The sequence below is a fragment of the Enhydra lutris genome, unplaced genomic scaffold (genome assembly GCF_002288905.1).
Source record: "Enhydra lutris kenyoni isolate GAN:26980312 unplaced genomic scaffold, ASM228890v2 scaffoldscaffold9, whole genome shotgun sequence".
Classification (NCBI taxonomy): domain Eukaryota; kingdom Metazoa; phylum Chordata; class Mammalia; order Carnivora; family Mustelidae; genus Enhydra; species Enhydra lutris.
In genome coordinates, this window is record NW_019154093.1 from 70,015,396 (window position 1) to 70,036,457 (window position 21,062).

The window sequence follows — 21,062 nt, forward strand, 5'->3', positions numbered from 1 at the left end:
CGAACTTCTGCTAGTAGAGCCAAAAGTGACCAAAGAATAAATTCAAATTTACCTGATGGTTATAAGAAATTTGTGTCTTGCTAGGGAGATGCCTATATTTTTACTTTTAAAAAATAAGTATTTGTCTTGAATTTGCTTTATAGCATTATAATATGTTTTTATTTACTGTGACTAGCAAAATGAATGGTGATTGGAAAGGACGTTGTTTATTTAATGTAAGTATTAAGAAGAGGGTTTCTTTATAACTTGCAGGCACACTTGGGATTTTTGCCCCAGTTTTAAAGAATGACAGCAAAAGCACCTTTATCTGACATTTAGGATGATTAAATTTTGAAAAATCACTTGGCATATTCAGCATGACTCCACAGGGTGCTCTAGCTTTATAAGGCAATGGATCATGTTAGCTTAACTTATATTTAAGATTTGCTGGCCTGATATTATTGTGTTAGGCAGTATTGCTGAAATGGAAACATAAAATTTTGCTGCCATGAGATCAAGTTTGTGCCTGCCCTACACTATAAATTAGTTCCATAAAGTTTTAAAATGCAGTGTTTATTCTGGTTCTGGTAGTATTGTGAAATAGCAAACTGAGCTTAAATATATAAAATTAAGCCTACTTTTTGTGAAAACAGATATTTTTTTCATTCATGTATCGTTGAAATTCAGGAGTAAAGGTTACTTAACCATTAAAAAGGTTTATATGAAGCTAAAAGAAGAAAAGCGAATTGTGTTCAGAGTTCATTTTTAAAAGCAGCATATCCTTCTGGCTCATAATGCCTAATTTTTATGTGCCTACATATATATTGGCTACTACTGCAATAATAAGAAATGTAATGAGACATGCAAAGATAACTTTAGAATAATACAGTGTTCATAAAAAGTGTACCATCTGTGACAGCCTACTTTGAAAATATATATATTCAAGCAGAAATATTAAGCAAAATGGGACAATGAGTCTAAGTCAATTTTAAAAGCACAGAATCGGTTTGTTACATGTGTTAAATAACCATTTGAAGAAAAAATTCGCAAATAACATGTGACAAAAAAATGAGTTCACATTGGAAAATAATTTGAAAAATATGGATGAGGTAAAGTATCATTTTGGCAAAGAAAAAAAGTAGACAAAATAATTTATATAGCTCATTTGGTTTTTATGTCCCTCAATATTAAAAAAAGTCAGGAAATAGTGTTTCTTTTAAACAAAGTGTAAATGTGCTAGAAGAGTGGATCATGACCTGGTAGCTATAAAATGATCTTAATGTTAGCAACTTCTAGAATAATGTTGAACATATGCAGTTTGTCAAAACCTAGAATAATGTTGAACATATGCAGTTTGTCAAAACTTATAATCACTTAATAATGTTTTTGTTTAACAATTGTATGTAATTCTATGGAAGTTTTTTTTGTGTGTGTGTATTTGCAAGTATTTATTTCATTTTTTTGCTGGTGTAGGACAAATTAAGTAAAATAGTGGCATTCTTTTTTACCTCACATATTATACTGTTGTAAGAGGGTAAAAGGTAGTAAAACAGACTTTTGGTATTTTGTGTAACAGTAACTGTAACCACTTCTAAGTTTTTATATGTAAGAGGTAAGTATGTGACTAAAATTATCTTTTTAATTGTATTTATTGGACTAGATCCGTCTGCTGAGTAATACAATATAATACAGGCTATATACAGTTTTAGTATGGCAAAGTGATAAGAAATCTTAATTTTACCCAATTCTTCCCTAAAATAAATTTTTAATTTTTTAATCAAAGTGTAATTAGCATATAATGCTATATTTCTTTCAAGTGTACAGCATAATGATTCAGCAATTCTATACATTACTCAGTGCTCAATAAGTGTAGTCACTGTTTGGCACCAAGCAATGTTATTATAATCTTATTGACTATGTTGATTTAAATGTACTAGCAAGATAAAATACCATCATATATGAAAGGGACTTTCATATCACATATTTGACAGTTCTATAAATCTGTGAAGCATTATGAGATAAATTGATAGCTACAGTAGGTATTGATAGATTATAAGTGTCACAGGTCAAATAAACAGAATTATCTACAAATAATGATTTATTTATCCCACTTTTTTTATAATGATGCTCAAATCTTAGTGTACAAAAAAATGTTTTATTGTTTTCCTAACTTAAACTTACCTTGTGATGTTCATTTTTGAATTTTTAAGAAAAATTGAAAAATATCCCAAAATTGATCAATTAACTGAAATTGAAAAATATTCATCCTATTAAATTAAGGAACATGTAAAAATATTAACTGATCATATCTCTTTCATTAAAATAATATTAATTAAGCATAATTAATTATGTTGGAAATTGTGTTGCAGTCATAATTTGTGTTTGGTGCATTTATGTATTGGTAGAAATATAGTCAATCTAATATACAATTTGGAAATTATCTTTTTTTTTTAAACACTATTTGAGAGAAAGAGACAGAGAGAGATACCTGGGTGTCTCAGTTGGTTAAGTATCTGCCTTTGGCTCAGGTCATGATCCCAATCCCAGATTGGGATCCCTGCTCAGCAAGGAGCCTGCTTCTCCCTCTGCCTGCCAGGTCCCCACCGCCTCCTGCCCCACCCCCCACTTGTACTCTTGTTTTCTCTCTCTCTCATAAATGAATAAATAAATAAAGTCTTAAAAAAAAAAAAAAACAGAGCAGAGAGAGAGCACAAAGGGGAAGGAGACAAAAAAGCAGGCTCCCTGCTAAGCAGGGAGCCCAAGGACAAGGACTGGACAAAGGAGCCCAAGGACAATTCCAGGACCCTAAGATTGTGACTTGAGCCACCCAGGTGCCCCATAATTTGGTAGTTATTGTAAAGTAATCTGGTACTCTAAAATGTAAGGGTGCCAAACTGATTTTATGGGAATCCATAGATCAAGAGTAACATTTTATGTTACTGTACCTGGTCTTCAAGCGCTACTGCAGCACACAGGTGCTGGCCAGAGTGAAATGACTGCAAAAGTTTCATCCTAAGCTTTATCATCAATGTGAAGAAACTAAACATACACAGTGTTATTAGTATTTTAATGATAGTGAAATGTTAATATTTTAATTTATCCTGTTTACATTTTTTTGAAATAAATACTCAGCAAATTTTTCTGTCATATTAATTTAAACTTTTTCAGTGTTTATTGTAGTTAGGTATACAGTCAGTATAACTAAGGTCATTTTTATATTTATATAACCTATAGTGACTTTCGTGTCTTCTTAAAATAGTCATACAATTTTATTTGGATTTTCTCTTGGGGATGCTCTATATGTGTTCATGAAAATTGTTTTCTGTAATCACCACACAGTACCCACTATGTGAACTATTAGGGGGGAAATCAGGTATGTGCTTGTGTGTCTAATATTTGTGAATAAAGCAAAAAGATGCTGATTTCCTTCCATTGTCATAATGGACCATTACTCAACAGGCTTACTATACCATTATTAATTATGGAGGAAAATGCACTTGTGTTGGTCTTTGTTACTTATTATGTCTTTGGTACCCAGATATTATGGTGTTATGTGTTAACTTGTGGATTTCTGTCTAGTAGAAAAGATAATTTCAGTGTTATATTTTTAATGCTCTGTAGGATATTAACCAGTTTTATATCTAAACATACTGAATTTAGCATTCCTTTGGGTGATTATAAGAATTTCCAGTTCTCAAATTATTTTTTGAACCAACTTTACTATTATACTGGCTCCCTAATTGATTAATATTTTGAATAGAACATTGTTTTATATTTGTGTGAGGGCCATGTTTTTAAACTTTGAGAATTGTATTTTATAGATCCCATATCACCAATTTGATAAGTAGGAATTCTGAGACTTTGAGAATTTTGGTACTAACTTTCACTAGGTTGTGACTGAAGGCAGAGTATGATGACGCTTGCTTTTAGAATCCTTCTGGAGGCTGATTCAGTCATTATCACAAAGTATTTAATGAAGTTTAAAAATGAGATGAATTTCCTCTAGTAATTTCACACACTTGATTCTTTATAAGGTACTTCGTTTATGCTTTAGAATTCTACTTTTGAAATATGCTCAGAAAGACATGAATTGTACTGTATCTCTGCAGCTGCAGGCAGACATCTATACAAGCTCTCAAAAACTTAAAAGAGCTTATTTGTCTTCATGAAAGCAGTCTTTTCAAAATACATAACTTTGCTGTGACATATATGAAAAATGGAATAGGAAAGAATTGGTTCCATTTAGAGAAAATAGTATTCCCATGGAGCACTGAATAACTAATTGTGATAACACATTGATCTATCTGTGATTATGTGGAAAATATTGACAAGCAGTCTCCTCCAACAGATGTGTTATCCCAATAGCTCATCTGGATTGTATGTTTTGCCATTCTTACTCTAAAACATGTATTTCTAGAGGCTAGAGATAAGATTAGAAACTTTTAGCAACCTAAATATGATTCTGTTTCAGATTCTCAAATGTGTTATGTTGACTAAGGATTCAGATTTCTACTGGAAATAATAATCACTAATTTGTAAAGTTCGAAAATGTCCAATTATTTTTTTATCATTTTTTTGATGAAGCTCCAGAGCTCTTTGCATCACATTATATATAATATTACTTGGTAGTTTGGTAATCTTAGATTTCTGAATGTGAACTAATAAGATATATGAGATTTTGAGTGATTCTACTATCCAGTTGTATCTTCTTTGATCTTTAATTTTTGAGCCTTAATAGACAAACATATCCTCCAGTAATGTTTAATTTGCATCATTATCAAGACTATGTCACTCATAGAATTAAAATTGATGAATGAGGTTTCTGTACTTCCTCACATCATTTCACTTTAAGACATGTAATTAAAAATGATCTTCTAAGCCTTTCCCACAGATTCCATGCTTTAAAGAAGTGTCTGATTTATTTTGCTTTATATTGAATCAAGAATGGAGATAGTGATTTGGGGTTTACAACACTAGTTGAATTGTATATGTTTTTGACATTTGTAGAAGTGATTTTGTTTTGTTTTGTTTTGTTTTTACACAAACCCTATGACCTCTAGATTATCTAAGAGACTCCGAACTAAAAATTCTGCATTTCACATTATCTCTGTCAACGTAACAATTGCTGCAAGTATTGAGGACTATTAATATCTCTAGCCTTTTTTGGAAATTTCTGATCATCTGTTAGAAATAACTAAGAATTATAAGCAGGGATTCTAAGATATGGCCAATAGCATGTTTTCTAGTTTATTTTACCTCTAAGTTTACTTAGAAAAGACAGCAAGCAAAAGTGCAATATATATTTTACACACCGCTTTATGATGTAATAAACAGTTAAGTATATATTACCTGACCAAGGAACCTGTGTTTTGAGTGAACAATAGTCATCCATCCTTAAAAATTTTAGAGAGTATCACTTACTGTGTATATGACCTTGGAAAAATCTCATTTCCTTTATCTATGATATCAGAATAATAACTGTACCTTCTTCAATGAGTTATATTGAGAATAGAATATTTGAAAATTATAAATTGAATAAGAACAGTTTATAGAGCAAAATACTAGATGAGAATATTGCACTATGAGGGATGCCTGGGTGGCTCAGTCAGTTACACATCTGCCTTTAATCAGGTCATGATCCCATGTCTTGGGATCCAGTCTCATTTCAGGCTCCTTGGTCAGCAGGGAGTCTGCTTCTCCCTTCCTGATGCTCCCCCTGCTTGTACACACTCTCTCTCTTTCTTATTCTTTCTCTGGCAAATAAATAAAATCTTTTAAAAAAGAATATTGCAATATGAAATATGACTATATTTTCATAGTATTTTAAGAACAGTTATCTTCATATATGGTATCTTATATGTATATAATCAGTACAGTCCTGATTGGTAGATAAAATAATTCTTATTCAGACTTTATAAAGAAGGAAATTAAGATTGAAATACTCCTAAAATACTATTGATTTTTTATACTGATAAATTGATACTTACAAGACCTCAAATTCAGAACTTCTGATTCCAAATGAAAAATTCTTTTCATTACACCAAAATGAAAGAATTCAAACCCTTTGAGGGAGAAAAAGTGGCATATAACAACCCCCAACCCCAGTACACACACACACACACACACACACACACATATCCCACCAGGAATCTCTTTCCCCCCACTAATTCTGGAAGGCATTTGCTTTTTTAGAACCTCAGCAAATCTGAGCATCATTAAACATATGAATGGATACTTCAAAAAATAAATACTTAGATAAACTAAGAAAATTAGTAAATATGAGCTGTAAACTTAGTTACCCACAAAATATATAAAATGGACATCAGAAGAGAGTATTGAAAGCAGAACCATCATTGGCAGCCTGAGCTGCTCAATGATGGATCAATCGCAATCAATTACAGATCTGCTTGGGTGGCCTGGAGCAATGCATAAACAGTACATATAATGGATAGACCAGTCACAGAGAGAAAATTCTTAAATTGCCATCTCCTACCCGGCAGCAAGGAATCACATAATTTTTTCTAAGAATGCTGATGATTTTTCCAGTGTAAGTAATCTGTTTAGAGTACCTGAGTTGCATGATTATTTTTTTCAGAATTTGAAATGAAATATTCAAAGATATCTCATAACTTTTATGTTAGTAGTAGAATCATATTGCACAAAGGGATACATGTGGAAAATAAAACAAAAATATGTACTCTTTTACATTATTTGAATAATCATCTAATATTGAACTGATGAAATTGTATAAATTACATAATGTTTATTACAAAGCAAAAACTAATTTAAACAACTGATTGCTTATCATGACTTGATTCAAGAATACTCCTTTGCTCTGTCTACCAATCTGAAATTGATATTTTAAGTATTTACTAGATCAGATTAATTTCTCCGCTTAGAACGCTAAACCACTTAAGCTCAGACAGACCTCAGAGTAATACTATATATCATTTGTTCTAACTTCTGCTTTCTGAAATATAGCAAAGACTGGTTAGATGGCTGTATTGGTCAGTGTTCAGCTGGAGAAACACATTATAAGATACATACACATGAGTATGTGTGTATGTACATGCTTATACACACAAATATACATACACACACACATATATATACATATATATAATAAATATGCATTAGTTGTAAGGAATATGTATTTATTACATGTATTATAAGCAATACATTCTTTCCAGAATTGGTGGGGAGAAAGAAACTCCTGGTAGGTGTGTGTGTGTCTGTGTGTGTGTGTGTGTGTGTGTGGCGGGGGGTACATATTTATTTTATGGAGCTGGCTATGTAATTGTGGGTACTGGCTAAGCAAACCTAAAATCCATGAGGTGAGTCAGGAAGGAAAGGGAAGATCATGAGCAGAGTTGAGCCTCAAACACACAGGCTGAAGCTTGTCCATAGGTCCATAAGGTTGTTGTCTTAGGAAGGGTCTCTGTTCTCTCTTTTTTTTTTTTTTTAAGTTTTATTTATTTATTTGACAGAGATCACAAGTAGGCAGAGAGAGAGAGAGAGAGAAGCAGGCTCCCAGCTGAGCAGAGAGCCCGATGTGGGACTCGATCCCAGGACCCTGGGATCATGACCTGAGCCGAAGGCAGAGGCTTTAACCCACTGAGCCACCCAGGCGCCCCCTCTTTTTGAGATCTTCTAATTGATAAAGTCAGACCTTTTTGATTCACTTAAAACCAACTGATTAGAGACTTCAGTCCCATCTACCAAATTACTTCACAGCTGTACCTGGTAATATTTAATTGAATAATGAGAGACATTGTGTCTTGTTACAAAAGTACTGCTGCTTTCCTTCTGTCCTCCACCTTTTTTTTTTTTTAAGATTTTATCTATTTATTTGATGGAGAGAGATCACAAGGAGGCAGAGAGGCCAGCAGAGGGGTGGTGGGGAAGTAGGCTCCCTGCTGAGCAGAGAGCCCGATGCAGGACTCAATCCCAGGACCCTGAGATCATGATCTGAGCTGAAGGCAGAGGCTTAACCCACTGAGCCACCCAGGTGCCCTGTCCTCCACCTTTTTTAAGAATAGCACATGTAGCCACCTCAATCAGAAGCATACTAGAAAGGTAATTCTGGGGACTGCAATTCAGCTTAGGCCAGATTGACATATTAGAAGTCATTCCAGTGGCATTCTTCCTTACTTCTATAATTCTAATACATTTAGCCTTGATAACAGGTTTTTGGGCATGCTTTGAGAAGTTCAATAATTTGGAGATTACACCAAGATTCATTTGAGGGTCCCTTGGTTTGGCAACCCAAGACTCTACTCAAAAGCAGTGTTCTCCAGTGAAGCAGCTTGGGACTCACTCAGGGGTATGTTCAACTACAAAAATGGCTAAGTTTCTCAATCTGTTTAGAATTCTGTTTTCGTTGAAATTAGATGAAATTCGAGACTTTATTTATTGCTCCTAAAGAAGTGAGAATCCTTTGGTCATCTGAGCTCACTTGAAAAACTTTCATCCTTGGTGGAGAATGATCTTATTGCTGTCAACACTACCATTTGTCAGTCTTCCTCAGTTTTGTAGTGTTAGGTCTATAAGACATTCACAGGAAAAAGGCTGATACAGGCCTTGATAAATATGTTCCTTCAGCAGGCTCTTGGGTCTGAGGACTTCAGAAGGTAGCTCTTCAAAACAGCAACTTTTGGATAGATGCTGCCTCAGATCACTTCCAAAAACTTATGATAATTTTTCACAGGTTGTCTTGCTTTGTCTTAGCAGACTTAAGTGTTTTCTCGGTTTAAACAGAACTCCATGCCCTCCATGCCAAGCTATTTAAACTACCATGTCATTCATTGAATTATCTCTCTATATAGCATAATTTCTTCAAATATAATTTAGAATTACTATGGTCACTCTGAGGAACTTTTGAGGTAATTTTTTTTTTATATGAGGGTTTCCTTAGAATATAAACTAAGCAAATTCCAAAATATTCATAGGTCTGTACTTTTTGACTGATGTGAGGAAACTAAATTGTTTTTCAAACTAGATGTTACATCTTATGATCCCTTCCACAAGGTATGAGGTTTCCTTGCCAAAATTTAAGATTGTCATTTTTATTATAAACCATCCAGTGAGCATGACATGGTTGTTCTTTATGGTTTTAATTTTCATTTTTTTCTAAAGTGTATTTTTTGTATTTTTAATTGGTGTGCTTGTCTAATATATAAAAATACAGTGGACTTTATAGTCTTATATCCTAAAACTTTATTTAACTCATTTATTACTTTGAGTAATATCCTTGTGACTGCCACTGTAATCACTGTTGGATCTGCTGGATTATATGACTGAAGTGGCAGAGCAGCTTGCACTGCCCTCTAGACTTGTTGCAGAGTATTCTGTTCAGGGCATCATACCAAAGAAGCAGCTTCCCAGTTTATTTGGCAAATGGACTGGAGTGGCACAATGAAATAAAGGATATGTTGCCTCCAAAATCCAGTGAAGTGCACTAGGCATTATGCCTCCATTTTGATTTTTGGAGGAGACAGATGCAACAACATAACCTATAACCTAGAAGGGGTATTTTGGCACACTCCACACTTGACATGCTGGACTCTTAGAAATTTCACTGAGGTGTAAGCCTTCTAAATATTTGTTAGATTTATTTTCCACCCTCTGCCATGCAAATGTCTTACTAGTAAGTCTAGAGTATTTGCTATCTCTTGCTGTCTAGGTCCTATAGGCATGATATTATCAAAGTGTGATGTTATCAAAATAAATGACCAGTGTAATGTGTTGTGGAAGAGAAAGGTGATCACGATCCCTGAAAACTAAATTATGACCTAGGGCTGGAGATTTGATATGCCCCTGAAGTAGAACAGCAAAGGTATACTGCTGGCTTTGCCAGTTAACACAAACTGCTTCTGTTGTTCTCTTTTAGCATGTATTAAGGAGGGGCACCTGGGTGGCTCAGTGGGTTAAAGCCTCTGCCTTCGGCTCAGGTCATGATCCCAGGACCCTGGGATCTAGCCCCGGGTCCTGGGATCAAGCCCCCACATCCGGCTCTCTGCTCAGCAGGGAGCCTGCTTCCTCCTCTCTCTCTCTCTGCCTGCCTCTCTGCCTACTTGTAATCTCTGTCAGATGAAATAAATAAAATCTAAAAAAAAAAAAAAAAACATGTATTAACGAAAAAACAGAGGCCAGATCAATGATTACATATCTGGTACTAGAGAGGTGTTATGAAGGCACATCTGACTGAGCAGCTTTAATTGGAATCGCTACCAGGTAAATTTATAAGAATCCACTGTCATTTTCCAAGGTCCATCTATTCTCTGCACAGGCCAAAAGGCTAGTTAAGTGAAGATGTGGTAGAGATCATCATTCCTGCATACTTTAGTTCCTTGGTAGCATTAGCCTCTCAAATCCCCCCAGGAATGAGGCATTTGCATTTTGTTTACTATTTTCCTAGGTAGATTCAGTGACATTTTGAGTCTCCCAAAATCGGTGTCCATACAGATGGTGATCAATAGACCGGAAAAGTTCTGCTTATTTCCTTTTACCCAAATGCACAGTTGCCCTGGTAAAAGACTATAGGTCCCTTTGGGGACGGCTAGGTGAAAGATTAACAGTATACATCTTTGGTGGTGCACTAAGATCCTTTCTCAAGTCTGGAAATTGATTGAGGGTCTTTGACAATTTTTGTGTAATTTAGGTTAGCCTTTTTTACATTTAACCTAGAATTTTTCTGCTTATATAAATTAATTAAAAATAGATAGGTTTCCTATCTATATCACTTGTAGGAATGTTATGATAAACTGACCAGTGCCGTAGGCCTCTGAGAGACAGTCTGATTGCCATTGTGGCTCTTCTGGCCATCACAGTAACCATGTCCACCTTGCCTTTGATGATTGAATGCCACCACTTGACCCCTGCTCCCCAGAATCCAGTTACTCCTGTTGCATTTAGGTTCCTAGTTTAGTGACTACAGTTCCCACCTTAAGATGTGGCCTATAGAGAAATATGATCATGGACATTTTCAAGGATCATAGGGCTCCTCTCACAAATTTATTTCTCCCAGTGATAGTGAAAGGTATGTCTTCTGGACCCTCTTAGTAGGTATTAAATGAAAAAATCCACTTTAACTTTCCAATCCCTTCTAAGCCTTTGAATCCTTCCTGTGCATTAAACAAAGACTGGTGAAGCATTTTTAATTCACTAACCATGGACCACCTTTCAGTCTGTGTTGCAGGCGACCAAACAACCAGGTCTTACTCTTTTTAACTCTCTGATTTGCACCAGTGAACCCATCTCAGTAGGTTCAGACTTATCCAACTTTCTGTTTCTTTCACAATCATCTCCCCCTTAGTATCTGTTCTACATGTACCCCAGATTTCTGTTTCTATAAATTAGAAAACTCAAGTTTATTGCAGCACTATGTACAGTAGCCAAATTATGGAAGTGGCCCAAATGTCCATCAATGGATGCATGGATAAAGAAGGTGTTACATAATTACACACATACTTACACACATATGCACACACACACACACACACACACACACACAAAATGGAGTATTAGCCATAAAAAAGAATGAAATTTTGCCACTTGTGGCAACATGGTTGGATCTAGAGAGTATAATGCTAAGTGAGTCAGTCAGAGAAAGACAAATACAATATGATTTCACTCATATGTATAATTTAAGAAACAAACGAACAAAGGGGAAAAAGAGAGAAACCAAAAAACAGACTCTTAACTACAGAGAATAAACTGATGGTTACCGGAGAGAAGTGGGTAAGGGAAATGGATGGAATATGTGAACGGAATTAAAAGTAAGCTTATCATGATGAGCACGGAGTAATATTATGGAATGGTTGAAATCACTATATTGTACACCTGAAACCTATATTGTACACCTTTATGTTAACTACATTGGAATTAAAATAAAAAGAAAGAAAGGAAAAAAGCAAGCAAACAAACAAACCCAAGTAGTTCTTTTGGAGTATAGTGCATTTCACTCTAGTTATAGGTTTAGAAGTGAAGACAGGTGGTAAAGTTTGGTCCTAAGAAGACTCAGCACATTGTCTTATAGGGCAACTACTTCAGGGAGGCCGTTTCGTCAGGGTCTTCTCACATGGTCCCATCCCAGTGTACTGTATCCCATTCTTTTCCAATCAGTGCTTTCACTTTAACAATAGAAACTTCCTAGGAAGCTCAGAGTTGAGTATTTTAAGTAAGCCAGTCATAGGACAGGATTCCATGTTTGATTTTCAGAAATCTTTGGTCAGCTGCTACAAAACATATGGTATCCTTCAGGACACACATAGATAACTTCAGGTTATTTATAAAGCCCTAAAGGTGGGAATTTGAATCCCTAAACTCATCCTTTTTTTTTTCCTTTTTTCTTTTTTTTCCCCTCTTTTTTCACCACTTTGTATATTGGTAGGAGCAACCACCAATGTCATTATATTGGTTTGTTTTCCAAAAATATTCACAAAACATATATATACTTATCCAGAATTTGGCTTGTTATAAATAAGTAGATCATTAGGAGAAATCAGTGAAGACATTTTGCCTGTCTCTTTTGCACGTTCATGCCATGGACTGTCAGTGCCCTCTTTAGTACTGGAAATAGCCATTAACATCTTTAATCAGATTACGGAGCTGGTTCCAGACACCCCAGACCAGTTCAGAAAACTCATCCTTAAAATTACATTTCTTCACAGAGGATTTTTAGGGAAATAAAAATAGTCTGTATTATATAATCTTAATATTTGGAGAATAACTTTCTTACTGCCTACCTTGGCTGCTGCAGTCTATGTATAAACTCCTCCAGGGATATATGTCTGGATCCCTGGGGCGGGGGTGGTGGATGGAGGAGGGGTAAGGGGGAGGGTGGATGATGGGGGATGGGTAGGAACTGCTGAAATTAACTGAAATTAATCCACTTTACCTTCCAAACCTTTTCTTGGAGGCTTCAAGGCTTAATAGATTCCAGAGCTCCAAAATAATTGCATCAATAGATTATGCCAGTACAGTTGTTGTTTGGGTGGGGAGACAAATTCCTAGTGCTTTCTATTCTACCACCTTTGAAGAGTCCTACAGCCCTCTATTATTTTTTCTTCCACTTAAAGGATTTTGAATAAGTCTAAATGTATCAAAAAAGCAGAAATTCTTCCTCATTATATCATTCTCCTCATGAATTACTCAAACTTATTTAAATTGCTGTGTTTTTGCAGATATTTTTATTCTGATCATTTAAGGATTAATACGGTTTTCAGTTTCTAGAACTAGTATAAAATAAAACCAAAGTTTTACAACTAATTAGATTTTTGCTTTGAAATGAATTACCTCGGTAGAGATTTTCTAAGTGTTTGCATTCAAATAAGGCAAATATTAGTTTTCCTCAGAAAATTTGGCGTTGAGGTTACCCTAGTAATATGCCATTCATTCATAAATATTAAAATATTCATGGTTGGTAATCAAAGGGTAAATGAATTTAAAGAAATTATAATGCTTTTATCCAATCAAAAATTTTTAAACTCATAAACTGATGAGGGAAAACAATACCAAAGAATTTCTTTTTTTTAATTTCCAACTTTCTCCTTTATAGAATGTATTCAAATCAATATAGCCTTGGGCCTCTTATTTGTTATTCAGCTCCAAAGGCCTGGTAAATAATTTCATGTAGATATCTAAAATAAAACCTATTTTCTAAGTATATAAACTTTCTTTTCTAAATATCCTCTCTGTGACAGTTTTGCCACCAGGTATCACTTAAACCTATGGAGAAAGCAAGGTAAAAAGCCAACACCATGGGCTTTTAAGTTAGGAGATCGGTTTCAAATTCTGATGAAGTGTGACTTTAAGAAAGCCTGTTAACAGTTCACAACCACAGTTTTCTCATATGACTTCTTTCTCAATGATTTCTCAAATGATTTCTACTATGTAGCTTGAATGGTTACTATAAAGCTTATTTTAAAAAATGCACATTAAAGTATACAGACCCTCAATTATTATTAGTTTTTTTCTGCTTTCTCTTCTTGGTATTTTATTTGCACATTCTTTCTCTTTCATCCCCTATATCCAATTATTCATTTACCCAGTCCAATTTGTTTCTCCTCTAAGGGCCTTTTCTATTTACACTTTCTGATTTTATTCCTGTTTCTCACACCATAATTGAAGCTCTCATCACTTCATACCCATTTCACCCTAGAATCACATTATATTTGAATATTCTTCCCTAGATCTTTGCACAGACTTTGTCTTGTCATTGAAGTTTCAGATCAACCTTCTAGAACCTCTAGCAGAGCTTTTCAAAATTGCCCACATACCCCAACTCACTTTCTATCATTTATTCTGTTTTGTTTACTTCATAACATTTACAACTGAAATTGTCCTCTCTTTGTTCATTAACCATTTGTTTTCATTGTTTAGAGTATTGGTTTTTTGGGAGCCATGGGCTCATCTCTCTTGTTCACTACTGTAACTGAGCAGGGAAAAAAAAAAACAAAACTGTTAGTAAAACAGAGAGGGCAGTAGATTTCTGTCTATGCGCAGTTACTTTCTGACTGCTTTCACAGGCAGAGTATTTCCATATCTTAAAAATCTATTGATTTTTTAAAGATTTTATTTATTTATTTGACAGAGATCACAAATAGGCAGAGAGAGAGGAGGAAGCAGGCTCCCTGCTGAGCAGAGAGCAGAGAGCCCCATGTGGGGCTCCATCCCAGGATCCTGGGACCATGACCGGAGTTGAAGGCAGAGGCTTTAACCCACTGAGCCACCCAGGCGTCCCAAAAATCTATTGATTTTTATGTGCCATTGTCCTAAAGTCTTCCCATGTTTTTATGAATACACTTGAATGTTGGAAATATGATACCATAGTTTTTACCAATTTAGTCATCACAATCTCTGAGCATTTACTTTCTGACCTGGCCAAGTAAGTCATTTCCAGCCCCAGAGTTATATACTCTTTGTGTTTACTAGTACAGGGAATATATTAACTGCCTTTCTTGATTCAGAAAAACTCCACAAACTTAGATATTAAATTGCATCACCTCTATGAATGATTCTTCAGGTGTTTCTATTGTCATTCATTTCTTTTTTTTAAATCTCCTATGATTTTTATTTGTAATGCAGTTGGCAATTTAATATAATCCTTTCACAGGTCACTGGTTATCTTGGGGATATCCAGTCCTCCCCACAAAGCCTACATTCTAATTATCATTCCATTCCATGCTTTACACTTCCTGTACCTCATTGTTTCTCTTTATGTTATTTCTTCTGTTTGAAAATTATTTTTCTCTACTTCTCTCATGTAAAACCACTACTCAACTTTCAAAGTAGACCTCAAATTTTAACTGCTCCAAAGTTAGAATTAAGCTCCTTTTTCTAAATCTAAACTCTCTTTTCTCTAATTTATAAACCTAATAGAGTGATTTTTCTTTTAGCTCTTCCCATTGACAGTGTGAACTCTTGATGGCAGATAAATGCCACATACTCTGCTTTACACAAGGGTCTATCACATAATGATTCCATAAGAACAACCAGTTCTGAGATCAGTCTCTGTGCCAAAAAAAGTTTCCAAGGAATATAATAACCATATGTCTCTTTAATCTCCACAATAACTCTATGTGATAAGGACCTGTATTATGCCCATCTTATCTATAAAGTAAATGAAACAGATCTATGATGAAGAATTTGATAGTATTCTGATTATACAGTGAGTAAAGTATTTACCCAAGCTAGGAAGTGATGGAGTTAGGTTTTTTTCCCTAATTAAGAGTCTAACTCCATTTTGGTGCTTGATTAACTGACATCATTCAGATGCCAACCTTCTCTTGAACCCTCTTGTTCCACATCTGGACAACTCAGTAAGACAATTCAGGTGCTCTGTCTTTTGGCAATAGTGGTAGGTTCAAGCACACTTCTCTGCCCATACATTGAAATCCTCACCCTACCTTCATATCCTGATTGCAGAAATAACCAAAGCCACGGACCCCTCCAGCTTAAAACATTTGAGACAGGCTTGGATAAGAAAGCTGCAAAATGTGAGTTATAAAATATCATACCTCTTTGGTGTATGTGTAACTGTGGCATTACTAATCTTGACATCTGAACCAGTTTGGGGTGGGGAGTTGATCCCGCCCACCATGGTATCACCACCAAAACAATTTTGAACCTGGTTTTCTGAGTCTAGATTTCAAGCTCTTAACTGTAAGACTATATTACTTCTCAGATAATGTTAAATACTATGTGTCACATGAGCTAATGTATGAATTCCTTGAGGACAAGGTATTTTTCTTAAGTTTTTTTATTTATCCATTAATTATTGAAATGAGTATATATTAATTTTTTGGCATAATAAAATAATATAGAGAAACAGAATAGTCAGGAACAGAAGATAGGCAAGATTTGGGACTATTTTATTATTTATTATATATACATCTTAAAAATCACATAATAAATCCTGTTCATTAATTATAACAACATAAAAAGTAGGATTCACAAAGATGAAAAATTGAATGAACTTTTAAATCAGCCAACAAATAGTTTTTAATTTTATCTGATGCCAATTTATCAGTTGTTGCATTCTGTTGCCTATTAGTTAAGCAATAGAACTATTTGTCTAAAGTAGTTATATTTCATGCATTTTAATTGATTTCTCATCAATTTAATGATCAGACTTTTACCTTTATTTAATGTAATTATTTAAAAATTGAAGAAATATCTCAAAAAGGATTTTAATCTGTTAGTCCTGACAAAATAGCACACAAATTATCTGTATTAATACTTACAAGAACTTACAAGAATGGCAAATTTGATTTAAAAAAAAAAGATTTCCAAAAGTCTGCTTGAGTCAATCCAAACACCAGATACCTTGGAGATGAAGCATGGGTTTTTAAAAATGATGTATCTTAGGGGCATCTGGTTGGCTCAGTCAGTTAAGCATCTTCCTTCAGCTCAGATCATGATCCCAGGGTCCTGGAATGGAGCCCTGCATCAGGTTCCCTGCTCAGTGGGAAGTCCACTTCTCTCTCTCTCTGCCCCTCCCCTCTACTCCTGCTCTGTATCTTGTTTTGTCTCCCACATAAATAAATAAGTTCTTTATAAATCTTGGATATCAGCCCTTTGTCTGTAGTGTCATTTGCGAATATCTTCTCCCATTCTCTGGGTTGCCTCCTTGTTTTGTTGACTGCACCAAAGCTTATCTTGATGAAGTCCTAAAGTTCATTTTCCTTTTTGTTTTCCTTGCCTTTGGAGACATGTCTTGAAAGAAGTTTCTGTGGCTGATGTCAAAGAGGTTACTGCCTGTGCTCTCCTCTAGGGTTTTAATGGATTCCAGTCTCACATAGAGGTCTTTCATCCATTTAGAGTTTATCTTTGTATATAGTGTAAGCAAATGGTTGAGTTTCATTCTTCTGTATATAGCTGTCCAATTTTCTCAGCACCATTTATCGAAGAGACTGTCTTTTTCCCATTGAATATTTTTTCCTGTTTTGTTGAAGATTATTTGACCATAGAGTTGAGGGTCCATATCTGGGCTTTCTATTCTGTTCCATTGGTCTATGTGTCTGTTTTCGTGCCAGTACCATGCTGTCTTGGTGATCACAGCTTTGTAATATAACTTGAAATTAGGCATTGTGATGCCCCCAACTTTGTTTTTCTTTTTCAACATTTCCTTGGCAATTGGGGTCTTTTCTGGTTCCATACAAATTTTAGGATTGTTTGTTACAGCACTTTGAAAAATGCCGATGGTATTTTGATCAGGATGGCATTGAAAATATGGATTACTCTGGGCAGCATACATTTTAACAATGTTTATTCTTCCAAACCATGAGCATAGAATGTTTTTCCATCTTTTTGTATCTTCTTTGATTCTTTCATGAGTGTTCTGTAGTTCCTAGAGTATAGACCCTTTACCTCTTTGGTTAGGTTTATTCCAAGGTATCTTATGGCTTTGGGTGCTATTGTAAATGGATCAATTCTCTAATTTCTCTTTCTGCAGTTTCATTGTTAGTGTATAAGAAAGCAGCTGATTTCTGTGCATTGATTTTGTCTCCTGCTGCATTACTAAATTGCTGTATGAATTCTGGTAATTTGGGGGTAGAGTCTTTTGGGTTTTCCACGTAAAGCATCATGTCATCTGTGAAGAGAGTTTGACTTCTTTAAATAGCTAACTAACTAAATAAGTAAATACAATCTTTTAAAAAATAAAAATATATCTTAGTTAACTGGCATTCTTTAAGTAAAACTAGGCCATCATTTTAGTACTCCTTTATCTCTTGGGTCTCTTATATAACAATCTTGCAAATGCTAGTTATTTATGGAAATATTATCAATTCATTCAAATTATGTCCTGAAGTATATTTTATATGTTGTGTCTGTGTTTTAATTTGAAGTTAAAGTACAGATTGCCATTAGATCAATTCATAATTTACCCATACTTAGGAAAAATGTGTAGAAAAAATCTTGAGGACAAGGAATACTCCTCATTTCTAATTTTAATCCGGTCTATTATAAGTCTTTGTCCAGAGATCCTCCTGCCTTTGCTTCCTTTTTTCCTTCATACCCTGCTTTTCCTCTCTTTATAGTTGTTTGACACATATTAAGGATATACTATGTGCCTGGCATTCTGATAAGTAACAGGAAGTATACAATTATTAAGACTGCCTCAGAAACAAATTAACCAGGGTCTGGTTGGTGTGTTGGATATTCAAACAAATGAACACGAAGGCAACTTAAAATGGAGTACATTACTTATGGTAAAATGAAAAAAGAAAAAAAAAAGCAAGAGGTTGAAGTAAGGAAGTATCAGATTGGTAATACAGCTTTCCCAAGAGAAGTAGAAGAAGGGGTCTTACTAACCAGCATCTTTGTTTAGTTTGGTGGACATTAATATTCATGATGCTCAGCATCTCAGAAGGATGAGAGATAAGATATGATTCGGATTTCCTTTCAGGAATCTATGTCCAGAAATGATAAAAAGATTTCAAATGTGGTTAATGATTACACATTCTGTAGATTCTGTAGACAGATTTTTTTCCATCACATGTAAATCTATTAATCACAATATTGGTCCTACTTAATTTTTAAGATATTTTTCATTGAAGAAACTGTGCAAAAAAAAACTTGAAGTCAGAGCATCCTCTGTCTGGGTGTTACTGTCAGAGAATATGGCATAAAGAAAGGCTGAGGGAATCAATAGCTCAAACTTTTAAAGGCAACTGAAAATATGGTATTAAAATCAAGTGGACTAGACCCAAAACATTAGTAAATGGGGAAAAACAGTAAGGCAAATCAGTTCACAAGTTAAAAAGTGGATACAACTATGCCCCACACCATTCCTTAAAATATTTCCTTACTGGCTCTATACTTAATAAAATGATTTTAATATGAAGTTTTATTTGTTGTTGAATATTTTTGTTACTGTAAGTAATGTAACTGGATATCCATGTAGATACTTTCTCACTTACCTTACCATTTCTGTAAGGAGATATATATATATATATATATATGAGATTGGTCTGTACTTCAGCTCTTCTAGAATAACTCTGTAAAGTTTTGGTATCATATGTTGGGTAAATATAATTAAAAATGAAATCTTTTCCTAGCCTAGACAATCTCTCCATAAAATTAGAAGAGAAAGAAACAATTTTATTATTGAGTAAACATTAAACCAACACTAAGGGACTACAAAGACAGAGAAATCTCATTCTTTTATATAGCAAACAGATATAACCTATTACATTCATGTTCTCAAGATAAACAGTAACTAGTCATCAAATAAGGGTATTGACAACATCATTTATCACACATAGTTCATTTTAAATTCACTTGGTGATTGGGGTTACCATCTGTGTTAGTTTCTTGGCCTTATCTTAAGAAAAAAAAAATTTAACCTAAGAAAAACTAAACTTCTCATTTCTTTATGTCAAGAGGTAGCAACTTAGAGAGAGGCTTCAATCCAAATTAGGCTCCTTTCTCACAGAAGTTGGGAGAGAGGTGCTCTATTTTCCTTGATGTTTGCATTTCAAAGAGCTCATTCCCAGGTCCCTGAGAAAAACATTCCTGAGTCCTAAAATTGGCAAGAGGTGTGTTTAGTACATATAATCTTTTTAAAAAGATTATATGTACTAAACACATATTTCAAGGAGAAAGAGAAGGAACTTACAAAGTTCTATAAAGTTAATGCTCTTGGAAAAGGGAAGTGGGAAAAGTCTTCTTTTTTTTTTTTAACAGAGAAAATTGTTTATTTGTAATTTGCATCAGCCCTTAACAGTCTCCTCCCTGTGTTACTATAAAATGATAACATAACAATTTCTAATTATTATTTCCTTTGCTGTTTCTATTCCTAGGCAAGTCACAGCAGTCTATATATCCAGCAAATCCATAGTAAAATATTAAAGTAAAGCGATTATCAGAATGATAATTAAAATAACAGAATTATTGGGCTTTTCAAGAAGCCAGTACTTTATTTACTTTGGGGAAATAATTTTTTAATACCTAATACCACTGATGAATGGTTAAATTAGGTACTTGGTTAGCAATTTACAAAAAATTTTTTTGGCTATCCATTAATTTTACCAGTTGTGTTGTTTATGTTATGTTTTCAAATGATTAACTGCCGAAATAACGTTTGATTGTTCTTTATGTCTCTTCCAAACGTAAGGAATAATTCAACTCTGGAGACGCAAAAAGTCTAAATCTTTAATTAGAGGTTTCCCTTACAAGGCCCAATAAATTTTGAGTATTCATCAGTTATAACTACCATCACACTGATAATGGTGGTGTGGTCTCTTTAGTAATTTTTATATAATTTTCGGTAGTTTTTCCCAGATATGAAATGCAGTGATATCCAAGGCATCATCTAGAACTAAAGTCTTAACTATGAGGAGCTCAAACCTACCCTGTGGGCTTGTTGTTTTGTTCTGTTCTGGCATTAAGTCCAAATCAACAGTTATGCTATTATAACAACCCTAAATCTCCATGAGTAATAGGCATTTACCTTTGCTTATCTATCTGTATTGAGTTTGGAGTGAACCTACCTCCTAAAATTCGTCAAATGACATTGGACCGTCTTTTTGCAGTTTTTATCTGTGAACGCCAGATTTCTGTTTGTGCATTAATTAGAT